This window comes from Staurois parvus, unplaced genomic scaffold (assembly GCF_062004578.1).
Source record: "Staurois parvus isolate SC_StPar_1 unplaced genomic scaffold, SC_StPar_1.0 ptg000432l, whole genome shotgun sequence".
NCBI classification, from domain to species: domain Eukaryota; kingdom Metazoa; phylum Chordata; class Amphibia; order Anura; family Ranidae; genus Staurois; species Staurois parvus.
Window position 1 is genome coordinate 2,244,595 of NW_028318228.1, and position 12,906 is coordinate 2,257,500.

Sequence of the window (12,906 nt, forward strand, 5' to 3'; positions counted from 1 at the left end):
TGGGGGGGAGTGGATTTTTGGTGATACATATTGGTGGGGGGCGCTGCTTGGCATCTTCGCTCTGGGCGCTAGATGACCTTGTCCTGGCACTGCCTGGCTTGCTCATTCTAACCTCACATACACTTTTCAATTGTTCACTGAGGCTTTGAAAGTTCACACTTCATCAGGGGCGGACTGACCATTCGAGCACTCGGGCACTGCCCAAGGGCCCGGGGTCAGTAAGGGGCCCATGAAATGCCCCTGGTACCTTTTTTTATAGGCTTTTTTGAATGTGGGCAAGGACACAGGGGCCCCATGATCCCCTATTGCCCGGGGGCCCCATGAGTTGTCAGTCCGCCCCTGAAGTGTTCATGAACAATTTTTAGAGTCTTATTCATTCCCTTGGGCGACCATGTACATGTAATACCTGATCCTGACCGAATCTGTCCAGCCACAGCTAAGCAGCATGGTAGGACAGTTTGCCCCCTTGCCGTGCGACAAGGCTGTTAGCAAGGAGGTGAATTTGTGAGTGACAGCACTTGTCTCTCTCAGCAGGGTGTTCTGCGTGCCACTGACTCAACAGCACTGATTGTTCATTCATAGGTGAAAGATCGGTGCTGCTGTGCTGTGTTCCATCTGCCGGGGCTGTATATTTACCAGCAGCTGCAGACAAATCACACAGAAACTCAGCAGCATGTGATCTTTCACCAATGTATAAACAATAATTGCTATTGTGTTCATTTCATAATAGGAAAATAAAAGCTTAAATATAGGGAAGGGGCTCAATGCTGGCTGTACCTTCCTCCATAGGAACACCCATAAATTGGTTTTCAGAATGGGGTGGTACAGGCTGGAGAAGTTACCTCTTAGAGCTGCCCTTATTTTTTATCTGGCAGTCCTGGTTTTAGAACTTAGTATTACTGTATGTGTGTGAGTTTGGTTAAATGTGGTCACATTCTGGCTGAGGAGTTGGAGACCCAAGTGTACAATTTAGATTTCAACTACATATAGTGCTCACCCCTGAAAAAGCTGCTGGATTCCATAGGTTCTTCCCCCAAATTAGTGCAGAGGCAGCCAGGCAGACAGCAACAGTTCACTCACGCTGGTTTGATAATCAGTCTAGGGCTGGGGTGTCAAACTAAATTTCATTGTGGGTCGCATCAGCATTTTGGTTGCCCTCAAAGGGCCAGTTGTACTGTATTTGTAAAACTTAATGTCCAGAGCACCCCACTCCCCCTTACATCAAATGTCAAGAACTCCCCCACCATCACAAGTCTCCCACCTTCCCTTATATCACAGTGAACCTCTTTACCTTCTGCTGCTGCTGGGAAGAAGCTAGGGGCGCAGCTGAGAAACAGAAAGTACAGTGTCTGGAGGAGGACCAGTGGAGGGCTGGAGCGAGCTGCCAGAGTCTGTTGAATGCTGAGACCAGGGGAGGTGGAGACGAGGGGGTGCTGTGGCTACACAGAGAAGGACAGGATCTGTAGGAGTTCTGTCCTCCTCTCTGCTGCCAACTGCTGAGACAAGAAAAGGGTGGTAGAGATGAGGGGTGCCGCAACTGCAGGAGAGGTGCAAGGGCCACATGAAATGGCCTGGTGGGCTGGATTGGGCCCATGGGCCTTGTGGTTGACACATGTGGTCTAGGGGATGTCTTTTTATTTAGATCTATTGCTGAAACCTGTAACTGGGGAGCACAATGGGGCATAAGATACTTCAAAACATCTAAGCACAAATTGGTGGCAGCAACAGAGTCTTTCATTTCCATCTGTGGACCAGGAGAATTAGGCACAAAGTTAGCAGGGGCACATCTCCACTAGGTAGCAGCAGCAGTCTTTTACTCTCAGGAGAATGTTAGAGCATGGGTAGGACATAAAAGAAGACTGGAAAAGTCTACGCTTCCTGCAGCTGACTACCACAAGATAAGTTTGGGCAATTATTAGCAATTATTAGTGGAATGGAGCTCTTGCAGCTTAAAATCCATCAAGATGGAGTAGCACACTAGGCACATTGGAGCAGTTTTTTACATCCATAACTGGGGACCATAGATAAAGTGCAGCTCAGGAGATTGGGCTCTGTTCATAAATCCCAGCAGAAGCAAGGCCATGGGCTTGATCCAGTGAGGGAGTAGTCCAGCAGCCAGTTCAGGAGGGCTTCAGGGCTTAGCAACCCTCTGATTGACACAGTCCCACTTCTTCCTGAGGAAGAACAGATATGCCCATTCCCTAAATACTTACCTGCCTCCCACCCTCCATCTGGGCACACCTCCCCAGGGACTGGCTGGAGCATGGTAAAAGCACAGTCCAAGCACTTGAATTTCTCGCCCTGAGCTCTGGAAGGTTCTCAACAGGGGTGGACTGACAACTCATGGGGCCCCCAGGCAATAGGGAATCATGGGGCCCCTGTGTCCTTGCCCAAACTCAAAAAAGCCTATGAAAAAGGTACCAGGGGCATCTCATGGGGCCCCCTACTGACCCCGGGCCCTCGGGCAGTGCCCGAGTTTCCGAATGGTCAGTCCACCCCTGGTTCTCAACAGAGTCAAGAGGAACCAATCAAATCGTCAGACTTTGTTGCTAGTACAGAGCAAGACAACAGATCACATTTCCTCTGGTTACAGAGCAAGCCACACTACATTTTCTTGGCATCCTTAGCCTAGGAGGGTGCTGCATAAATACATATGAGTTTTTAATCACATACGAACTTTAATTTAACGTTTTTTATTTTGGATAGAGTAGCAAATGATTAAAACCTTGTTTAAGATTGTGTCTGCCCTTTATTTCCCATTTCAAGATATTGAACAGAAAGTGAGAAGAAATCTCTTCAAATAAGGGAAATCCCTTCTCTTCTCTTCCTGTACTGGCGGCCACTCAGGATTTTGTATTTTCACCCATTTCCAGTCCCGGTGACATTAATCACAGAAACAAATAAAGAGGTTGAATCTTCCCAGTAGGTATGCCAACAGCAATAAGAACTTGGCAGGGGTTCAATCCAGAAAAATGGCTTTAGGTTCATTTTAAGTCAAACACACCGAGTTCATATATTTGTAATATGACTATGCGATCTTATGGGAATTTGTATTTATTTTTACATCACAGAATTTTATCAAACTGGGCACTGCCACAAAGAGGACGGCACAAACAAGAGGACAGTAAAGAGGATCCTGTTTTCGTTGTAGGTAAGTCCAGTTTATCAAGTATATGTAGTTTACTAAAATATAATGTGCAATGCGTCTGCCGAAATGCGTTGGCTGTCCTTTGCCCTGCTTGTTTCCTAGCTATCACAAGTCATACGTTGATACATTGATGTTTTCCTCCTTTAGGGCCAGTTCACAATGGAATTGCACAGGAACACGGTCCGCATTCCTGTGGGATTCAGTGGGATGCGATTTTCAGCCAATTCATTCATCGTACTAAATTTTACAATGCACTGTAACCAGATTATTATTATTTATTATTATTATACAGTATTTATATAGTGCCAATAGTTTGCTCAGCACTGTACATTATAATGGGAGACAATACACGAGACAGTACAGTAACAATACAATACAATACACGAGAGGTTCGAGGGCCCTGCTCCTTGGAGCTTACAATCTAGGAGGGAGGGGAGAGTGGTACAGGAGGAGATAGGTGTGGGGGATGGAGTGGTGGGAAGAGCGGAGGAGATCGGCATTTAGGTGAGGGCGGGGTAGGCTTCTCTGAAGAGATGGGTTTTCAGGGTGCGCCTAAAGGTGAGGAGGGTAGGTGACAGTCTGATGGATTGGGGTAGTGAGTCCCAGAGGATGGGGGAAGCCCTGGAGAAGTCCTGGAGATGGGCATGGGAGGAGACCAGGGAACTAGAGAGTAGGAGGTCTTGTGAGGAGCGGAGAGTGCGTTTTGAGTGGTAGATGGATATCAGGTCGGTGATGTAGTTTGGGGCAGTGTTATGAACAGCTTTGTACGTCAATATTAGTATTTTGAATTCTATGCGTTGGGCAATCGGAAGCCAGTGGAGGGAATGACAGAGGGGGGAGGTGGATACGGAGTGGTTGGTAAGGGGGATGAGTCTGGCCCATTTGCACAGGAAACCCGTGCGCACTTGTGAAATGCACACGGGACGCGGGCAGGGGCGGACTGACAACTCATGGGGCCCCGGGCAATAAGGGGTCATGGGGCCCCTGTGTCCTTGCCCAAACTCAAAAAAGCCTATGAAAAAGGTACCAGGAGCATCTAATGGAGCCCCCTACAGTGCCCGAGTTTCCAAATGGTAAGTCCGCCCCTGGACACGGGTTTCCTGTGCAAATGGGCCCTTATTTTCTCGTACTGCAGTACCAGATCACCTGGTACTGCAGTATGAGAAAATCCAGTGCAGGCAAACACACTGCATTTGCAATGTGACATGCGTACCAGATTGCGCACACGGGACACAGGTTTCCTGTGCAAATGGGCCCTTATTCTGGGATGGGATGGGAAAAAATATATTTGATTACATTTAAATGTTCATTAAAATGGTTGTAAAGGCTGAAGGCTTCATTCTATGCATGAAGGCAGAAAACTTTGTTTGTGCTGCCCCTCTCCCAGTACTCACCTTATCCCCCTCACAATCCAGCGATGTGCACAGGACCCTCAGCTACTCCAGTTCTCTCTCCTGATTGACTGAGACACAGCAACAGGAGCCATTGGCTCCCACTGCTGTCAATCTCAGCCAGTAAGCCAATGAGGAGAGAGTGGGGGCAGGGCCAAGCTGCAGCTTTATGTGTCCTATAGACACATAGAGCTGGGCTTAGGAGCGAACTTGCATCAGTGCCCGCATATCAAGCAACTGGCTATAGGGTCAATGGTCAAGGGAGAGGAGCCAGAAGCGCCGACAGGGGACCCAAAAAGAGGAGGATTGGGGCTGCTCTGTGCAAAACCGTTACACAGAGCAAGTAGATATGATGTGTTTGTTCTTTTTTTTTTCAACGAACCTTTAGAATCACTTTACGTCTGGGGGTCCAGGAATAAGAGAAAGAATGACTTTATTCTGCGCTCTAGCAGGCTCTCTGTACCAGTCCCTGACCAGCCTGCTTTCTAAAACGCTGACAGCCGCGGGTGCATGCTCACCACCTCCCTGTACAATGCAGAGCTCCTGGATCAGGGAATCCATCTGAAGCTGGGAGTACGGCAAGTAATACAACCTCTCCTGATACCCCTAAAATGAAATAGGCATTTAACCCTTTCAGTGTGGGGGAACCACACTACAAGGGTCATTTTTTTACCAATCCCAGAGTTCAGCTTTAAGGAAGCTTAAATATATAAATTGTAAATCTAGTCATCTTGGGGTAAGGTTGTTCCCTTGGGTCACTGCAAGAGACAGGGGGCACTCTTTGCATCTGGAGGAAAAGAAGTTTTAGGCTAGGTTCACACCTATGCAGTTTGCGTTTGACCTGTTTCTGCGTTGTGTTTTTGCACGTGCGTTTTTTACGCGTTTTTGCCACGTTTTGCAGTTTTTTTAATTGTTTTATTTTTCTTGTTGCTAGGCAGATTTGAAACGCAAAACGCAGCAAGAACGCACTACATACTTTTCTGCAGCATTTCCATTGAAGTTTATGGAACCAAAAATGCAACTTTTTGCATTAAAAAAAAGTCCCTGACCCTTTCCAAAAAATGCACCTGGTAAAAACACGGAGATGTGAACGTGTCCCATAGGAAATCATGTTAAATGGACTGTAGTGCATTTCTGCAAAACGCTGCGGAAAACGCTTAGCTGTGAACCTAGGGTAAGCTGTTACTTCACCTTTGCAGAAAAAATTTAAAATTTTACTAACATCATACACCCTACCCACCCCCCACCCCCCTCCACTGGTACCAGGGGCGGACTGACCATTTGGAAACTCGGGAACTGCCCGAGGGCCCGGGGTCATTATGGGGCCCCATGAGATGCCCCTGGTACCTTTTTCATAGGCTTTTGTGAATTTGGGCAAGGACACAGGGGCCCCATGATCCCCTATTGCCCGGGGGCCCCATGAGTTGTCAGTCCGCCCCTCACTGGTACCCACTGTAATCTCCACTATTCTCACTGTTCTCTGTGAAGCACTTCCAGGATGGACCAGAGCGATTCACTGTAAAGGCACTGACCAATCAGAAGCAATCTGGTTCATCCTGGAAACAATGCACAAAGAAGAGAGAGAAGAGCGGGGATTTCAAATACCTGGATCACTGTGCTGCCCCCCCCTGAAAAATGCTGCCCTAGGCAGGTGCCTTGTTTGCCTTGTGGTAAATATGCCCCTGATCCAAACACGGATCGCTCTTTAGAGAGCAAAGCAAGCATGATCAAGCCTTTAGTGAGAGTGTACAGTGGTGTATTTAAGGTTTGTACTGCCCTACGCAACACAAAAATCGGAACCCCCACCCAGGGAGAGAGCCTGACATTGACCAACAACACCCCTGCCCCCACCCGGAGAGAAAGTCACTCACCTTTACAGCTCTGGACATCCCCGGGAACGAGAGTCGGGCTCTGCACCATCAAGCAGCCCGCAGACTCTCTCAGCTCCCACCTGGTCCCCGTGCCACAAGTATCCCTTTTTCCAGGATGTACTGCTGCCCCCCTGAAAAATGCCTCCCTAGGCAACTGCCTTGTTTGCCTTGTGGTAAATACGCCCCTGAGCATGTGGCAAACATGACATTTCTTACAGCACTCAGACAGCATTGCGTTTTATCAGTCAGATTTCATTCTTCGATTGTTATTTACTGCAGCAGAAATAGAGAGCTGGATCCTTCGTCCGACATGTACATCAAAGGCCCCCTCGTCCTCAGGCCTCATAATGACAGCTTTGCTAAGCAGTTTTGTAACAGCAGAGACCCAGCCTAGGTTTGATCTCCACACCCTGCAGTAACTCCCCTGTTTGTCAGACAGACAATAGATAAGAAATACAGCTCATCGGAGATGGAACAAGTCCTTCTACTTGTCAACCGACATGTAGTCACCTATAGAGGACAGGTTAGAGGAGATGATGGAAATGGGTCAGTATTTCTCACCATATTAGGACCCAAAGCAGTCGGGTTTTTTTTTTTGTTTTTTTTTTTGACATTTGCTGTCAGATGGATGGAAAGTGGAATTGCACAGTGAAGAGGGAGCGCTCTGGGAGCAGACAGTGATGTCACACTCAGGTGTGCAGGGGCTTAGCACTCAGTAAATCATGCACGGTGCTTCCAGAGACTGAGGGCAATGTAGCGAGACAGTGGAGACAGCTAGCCGGATGCTTTGTGCTGGGGTATTAGCAGCAGGAAGAGATATGTGCTGATCCCACTTTACAGATCACTGATGCCATTTCATACACACAGTGCACACATGTCAAACACCTTACTGTAGACCCAGGGATCACAGCCATATTAAATGTGCGAAAGATTACAAAGGACCTACTGAGGCGAGAACAAACGCAAGAACAATACTGCGAGGCAAAGGGGGAAACTTCAACATGAAGCCAATTAATGAAATTAAAAGAAAATAATCAAATTCAATAGCGGCAAAGATTTTAGGCATTGCTTATGACACCAGACAAAAAGAGGAATACCCAACTAAAAGTCCATCCCAGCGACTAGACAGGTGCACCATCCACAGTTGCTCATCCGTTTGACATCTCAATGAAGAAAATGATCCGCACTACCGCCACTGCGCTAAAATCTTCTTTTATTAAAGAGTTGCTAAACCCACAACAGTAAAATCAGTCTGTATATGCGGCAAAGCATGCTGGTTATACTCACTGTGGACCTTTAGGGGTTAATCCTCTGCATTGTGTAAAAAGGCTGTTTGATCCTGACAGAGAACTGCCTCTCCTCTTGTTGAAATGACCACCTGATACAGACTGAACCCGTGGATACATGCACATGCTCAGTTTGGTGTGTATTGCTAGAGAGGTTTTTTTTTTTTTCTAGAGAGGGTGCATGTGATCAGCACAGGGCCAATCAGCACTGTCCAGACAGAGGGTCAGGGGTTTCACATCCTCCTAGAGCAGAAAGAAAACTCCTAAAATATGGGGTCTTGTGAGCTACTATGGTGTAAAAAAAAGGTATTCTTAATGTATTAAATCAATATTGTGAATAGTACTAATACAAAATAAATTTAAAGCAATGAAATTGTGAATGAAATTAAAATAAGTGGGTGGCCTACACTCTATACATACTCATACCAATGTGTCATAGTGAACCAAACAATTGAGTACTGTCCGTGATACTTTTTTTATTTGCATTAACATATAATTTTGAGGACAAGCCTTCGGGGAGTGTCCCCTTCTTCAAGGTCCAAGCAGTACTGTACCAATATTGTATAGTTGGTATAGTTTGGTACAGTACTGCTTGGACCTTGAAGAAGGGGACACTCCCCGAAGGCTTGTCCTCAAAATTATATGTTAATGCAAATAAAAAAAGTATCATGGACAGTACTCAATTGTTTCTGCTGCAAATGCACTAATACGGCTACAATCACCTCAAGCATAGTGAACCAAAAAATCAAAAACAGCGTCGCGCTCCACTAACAATTGCAATAAAGAATAAACCTTGTAGGAGAAATTTTCTTTCTAAAAAATCAAAAATAGGGTCGCGCTCCACTACCAATTGCAATAAAGAATAAAAACAAATTTTTTTAATGAAAATAAAATTAAATACAGTCCAGCAACAATCATTTAATTTGTTGCTGGACTGTATTTAATTTTTTTTTCATAAAAAAAAATTATTTTCATTCTTTATTGCAATTGTTAGTGGAGCGCAAATCTATTTTTTTAGAAAGAAAACTCCTTCTGCGAGCTTTAACCAGTGCTTTGCTGAAGTCATAAGACTGCTCTAATTGCTGATGAGAAAAGGTATCTAGCAGCTTATATTTACTAAAATAATTGCATTTCCATGTTGTGTGTACTGTGGGGGACCAAATATAGTGAATGCAGGGTCCGGGGTTTAGTAACACTGTAAATCGACCACAAAACGTTACATCAAAAGTACAGTAGGTTGAAGCGTTTCGGCCAATCGGCCTTAGTCATAGCCCATAGTATAACATGAAACATGTATATATAAGGTGGTGAAGGCTCCAGCCTGCTAATTAGCCAAGTAACTTAAAGGATAAGTTCACCTTTGAAACACGTTCCACCTATTTTTAGGCTAGGTTCACACCTATGCAGGTTGCGTTTGACCCGTTTCTGCATTGCGTTTTGCATTTTTGCACCTGCGTTTTTGCCGCGTGTTTGATGCGTTTTGTGCAACTTGTTGCTAGGCATATTTAAAACCCAAAAAACGCAGCAAAAACACAATACATGCTTTTTTGCAGCATTTCCATTGAAGTCTATAGAACCAAAAATGCAACTTTTTGTGTTAAAAAAAGTCCCTGCCCCCTATCAAAAATCGCACCAGTTGAAAATCACATTAAATGGACTGTACTGCGTTTCTGCAAAAAACTGCAGAAAACAGTTAGGTGTGAACCTAGGGATACCTGTAAAAAATGTGCATTTATTATTTTTGTCCAAAAGGTGAACTTATTCTTTAAAGTGTTACTATATCTGGTCTCCCACAGTACACAGAACATGGAAATGCAATTATTTTAGTAAATATAAACTACTAAATACCTTTTCTCATCAGCAGTATATAGCAGTCTTGTGACTTCTATCAGTGTCCAGCTGAGCACGTTAAAGCTTGGACAGTGCTGAATGGTCCTGTGCTGATTACATGCACTCTCCCAAACAAAAAAAAAACCTTTCTAGCAATACACACCAGACTGAGCATGTGCAGAGTGTCTCCACACAATATGTCTTATCAAGAGATAAGAGGAGGACACTCTTGACACCCTGGAATCTCCCACAGTGCGCCCCCCACCCAGCTCCTGCAGTGCCCCCTAGCTTGCTTTAGAGCCTCCAATCCCTCATAGTGCCCCCAAACCTCCAACAGTGTCCCACAATGCCCCCGTCCCTGCAGTGCACTCTAGTCCACCAACATGCCCTGGAAAGCCCACAGACTTCTGGACCCACAGCCCCCTTCAGAGACACCCATCACCCAAACTAGCTTTAGCCATGCTTTTCTTATAAAAACCCCAGAGGTCACATCTCCCTGCCACAATCTCCGCCTCTGGTTTTAACCACCTTGGTGTTTTCGGGGCTCCTCTGATGTTTCCTGCTCCTTCTGTTTCATCACAAAAAATAGATTTAAAAAATCCAACAGGAAGAGTGAGACCCCCATAACAGTTGTGCAGACCTCATGACTGGAGTCCCTGGAAACCAGTGGCATCTCTAGGTGGGAGCGGATCGGGGTCCGATTCATTATGTTCCCCAATCCACAGATCCGATCCACCTTGCAGGGATCGTCGGCTTGCAACCTATACGGGGTTAACTGATCTTGCAACACCAGTCTGGGGAGTGCGATGGGGACACAGGGCGGGGAAGAGCCAGGCTGTGTGTGCACGACAGGGACCGCCCACCTCTGGAGGGGTGTCACCATGTGTTACCGCACCGGGTGACACCAACCCTAGGGACGCCCCTGCTGCAGCAACTACCAAAATGTAACCAGTCTTTTACAGTGAACAGATAAGGCTCGGTTCAACCACTGTGATGCAATTCCGATACCACTTTCAGTGCGATCATGCAAAGTGACCGTTATGTGACTTCAGATGTGGCTAGCATATTTTCTGGAGCTACATAATTGCACATAATCGTACCACTTTACCTGGGCCAACTGATAACCTCCCATGGCTTCCAATACCTCTATGCTGATGACACCCAGATCTATCTCTCCACTCCCCAGCTCACCCCCTCAATCTCCTCACGTATCTCAAATCTACTAAGCGACATATCAGCATGGATGTCACATCACTCCCTTAAACTCAATCTTTCAAAAACTGAGCTGTAATATTTCTTCCTCCCCGATCCCCTACTCATGACTTTACCATTAAGATCAACAGCACAACCATTGGTCCTTCCCCTCATGCCAGGGTGCTAGGCGTAATCCTAGACTCTGATCTCTCCTTCAGGCCCCACATCCACTCACTGGCTAAATCCTGCCGCCTCAACCTCCGGAACATTTCCAAAATATGCCCCTTCCTGACCAATGACACCACAAAACAACTCATCCACGCCTTGGTTATATCCCGCCTCGATTACTGCAACTCCCTCCTCACTGGTCTACCGTTACACAGGCTATCCCCCCTTCAGTCTATTATGAATGCTGCTGCTAGACTCATACACCTTCCCAACCGATCAGCGACTGCTGCCCCTCTCTGCCAATCACTTTAATGGCTTCCACTAACCCAACGTATAAAATTCAAAATACTAACCACAGCTTACAAAGCCTTCCACAACACTGCTACATCTAGCTACATCACCAACCTCATCCACAGATATCATTCAAATTGCCCGCTCTGCTCCTCCCATGATATCCTCCTCTCTAGCTCCCTCATCACCTCCTCCCACGCTCGCCTCCAGGACTTCTCCAGAGCCTCTCCCATCCTCTGGAACTCCCTACCACAGCATGTCCGGTCAGCCCCAACCCTGTCTGCCTTTAGGCGATCTTTGAAAACTCACTTCTCCAGGGAAACCTACCCCACCGCCACCTAAGAACTGTACTTGAATCACCTCCACCAGATCATCCCCCGCAGTTATCACCTTTTGTATCACCTCCCCCTTCCTTTAGATTGTAAGCTCCACGAGTCGAGCCCTCCTATTCCTTCTGTACTGAAATGTATTGTAATTGTACTGTCTCCCGTATATTGTAAAGCGCTGCACAAACTGTTGGCGCTATATAAATCCTGTATAATAATAATAAAAATAATAATAATTTAGCACAGATACCTTTTTCAAAATTGTACTGGTGTGAACGAGCACCATTGAAAATAATGCAATTTCCCTTGTCGTGACTCAAGTCTCATCAGAAATCCCACCAGTGTGAACCAGAACTTAAGCAAACAAATACTAAGTTGGACACAGTGGGGGTTATTTACTAAAACTGGAGCATAGAAACCAATCAACATGGAGGTTTTAGGTGATGAGGTGTGAATCTGATGTGATTTCACAATGTGTTTTCTGTTGTGACAGGTGCGATTCTAATGCAAATTAATCTAAGGGGAATTGGCATACCTGGAGATAAAATTTGCACTAAACTTGCACAGGACCCTTTTTTTTACTGGATCAAAATCGCACCGCATAGATGGGAACGGCTTTCATAGCAAACAATGTTTTTTTTCAGGTGACATGTAAATCTATTCCTATCGGATCTAATCCATATAGAATACGCATCAGTATGAACTGGGACTTATTGTCAAAGCTGAATGAATAAGTTGAAGTCAGAAGCTGATTGGCTACCATGTACAGCTGCACCAGATTTGGAGTAAATCTCCACCATATTATTTATATTCACTGATCATTTTTATCTTGCCAGATGTTTTCTTTACATTTTCTTTAGATGCTTTCTTTCTCTTTTATCTGTCCTAGTTGCCCTATAATGGGTTTATTTCTAAATAGAAGGAAAGGTCCCTTCAGGCTAATATTTACTTATTGCACCTTTACCTGTAGCCTTTGTAATAAAATGGATGATGCGGTGTCTCCTTCCCGCTGACTAAGCATGTGACATCTCCCCCAGACTGTCTACAATCAGTACCATCCTCCAGCATTACACTTCTTACCACGTGTCACCTCCGACAACCTTCCCTAAAAAGTGACTCACTTCCTCCTGTATGTGGTCTGAGCAATGTGCAGCTGAGCTCTATGTCTTTGATATTTATGATGAATATGTTTGTATATAAAGATGTATCATATTTTAAAACACAACTTATCTTTACAAGGCTGTTTATGTCAAAACATATACTGAAAAACCAACCGATAAGAAAGGCAGATCTTCATAGCAGCCAATATCAATATGTAATAGAATGGGATGTGTGGATAGTTGGCTTTGACTTGGGCTGCTTTAAAGTGGAGCTTCATCCAAAAGGGGAAGTTCCACTTTA

General features: G+C 45.5%; 1 protein-coding gene across 2 annotated transcripts in view; it reads left to right on the forward strand.

The window, feature by feature from the left end:
• Positions 1 to 12,906, forward strand: part of SEMA4B (semaphorin 4B) — a 444,317-nt gene that overhangs the window by 271,316 nt on the left and 160,095 nt on the right. For both annotated transcript variants that reach the window (XM_089687631.1, XM_089687632.1), the window contains one exon: positions 3,072 to 3,151. The gene's annotated coding sequence lies outside the window, so the exon portion shown is untranslated. The remainder of the gene's footprint in view (positions 1 to 3,071; positions 3,152 to 12,906) is intronic.